The following is a 1,914-nucleotide window of genomic DNA, read 5'->3' as shown; positions in this document are numbered from 1 at the left end:
CACACACACACACACACACACACACTCTCTCTCTCTCACACACACACACACACACACACACACACACACATCTGTGGCTACCATGAGGTTAAACTGAACTCATGCATTCACTGCCCATTCTAAAACCCTCTTCAAACCCAGCCCACTTCAAACCATAATATATATTAAAAATATGGCAGATGAGGAGCAGAACAGGTAAAGCCACAGACACAGCATCAGGTGTGAGCAGAAATATCATCCCTCATTTGAAACTGATGTCACTTAAAGAAAGAATACCTCAAGAAAAAAAAGGGGGGGAAATAAATTATCTTGGACACTGTCTTTTATTGGATGCATAATTGGATTGCATTAATGTCCTGGCAGCCAGTGCAGTCTTGACCTTCTGTTGGAAATCCATAAATATGCGGTAAGTAAAGCATTTTCAACTTTTCAGTCCATAAAGAATATATGTGATCCTGGACCACAAAACCTGTCATAAGGGTCAATTTCTCGAAATTGAGATTTATACTCCACCTGAAAGCTGAATAAATAATCTTTCCATTGATGTATGGTTTGTTATGATAGGACAATATTTGGCCGATTTACAGCTATTTGAAAATCTGGAATCTGAGGGTGCAAAAAAATAAAAATATTGAGAAAATCATCTTTAAAGTTGTCCAAATGAAGTTCTTAGCAATGCATATTACTAATCAAAAATTAAGTTTTGATATATTTACAGTAGGAAATTTACAAAATATCTTAATGGAACATGATATTTACTTAATATCCTAATGATTTTTGGCAAAAAAGAAAAATCGATAATTTTGACCCATACAATGTATTGTTGGCTATTGCTACAAATATACCCCAGCGACTTGAGACTGGTTTTGTGCTCCAGGGTCACATATATCATGCGCATGAAAGATATATCATGCACTTACTCTTTAGCTAGCTTTTTTATTTCTTCTGAATGACAGATTTGTGAATGTCTGTAAACACTTGTTAATGAAAAGTTAATGAACCCAATGTGGGATTTGGGTCAGAATGGTATATATTTCACCTCCTCTCTCAAAGCTTGGCTCAGAGAAGAGAACTCAATTGGAAGCAGATGGTGAACCACTGAGGGGTGAACTAACCTACTAATGATACTACATGAAATTTAACATTTGCACTCCATCTGGCTGCATCTCCATTTGGTTACGGGCTGTGAAAACATGACATATTTATGCACCTGCTGTGGACACTTAAGTACTTTTGGCTTACTGATGACACCCATATTATTCCCAGATAAGCTCATTTAAAGAGATATATGTGATAATCAACAGGCTATCAAAGACATTCAGAACAATTATTTAAAATGAACAATATCGGGTCAAAACCTGGTAGTTTGGAAAATGTTGTTTTGTGATTTGAGAATGTGTTTGAAAAGCCTGATGAACAAGAAGAAACTGGTTTTACCTGATTTGACTATCATTTGTACCTTAATTTAATCTAATGCAGTCAGGTTTATTCAGTCAAATGAATTCATATTTGTGATATTAAAAAGAAAGAATAAAAAGAAAAACTGTTAATTTCGATGTTACCAAAAGAAGCATAACAAACAATGTCTTAATATGAAAATTATAAACCAAACTATACATTTGAATTGAATGATCTGATGTGTGTGTGTGTGTGTGTGTGTGTGTGCAGCTGATCACGGAGCAGGCGTCCGTGTCGATCCCGCGTGGAGCTCAGATCGCTGGGAAATGCGGAAGCAGTGAGTCGGAGCTGCAGATCTCATGGATCAATCACGCATTCACATTCCGCATCTTCTTCTCAAAGGTGATTCCAGCAGAAACTGATCCATCTGAATTCTTACAGCAGTTTTACCATAGTCCCCTAATGTGTGTGTGTGTGTGTGTGTGTCTCTCTCTCGCTCTCTCTGTGTGTGTGTGT

The sequence above is a fragment of the Sinocyclocheilus rhinocerous genome, unplaced genomic scaffold (assembly GCF_001515625.1).
Source record: "Sinocyclocheilus rhinocerous isolate Xijiao unplaced genomic scaffold, SAMN03320098_v1.1 scaffold569, whole genome shotgun sequence".
Classification (NCBI taxonomy): domain Eukaryota; kingdom Metazoa; phylum Chordata; class Actinopteri; order Cypriniformes; family Cyprinidae; genus Sinocyclocheilus; species Sinocyclocheilus rhinocerous.
This window is presented reverse-complemented; position numbering follows the sequence as displayed.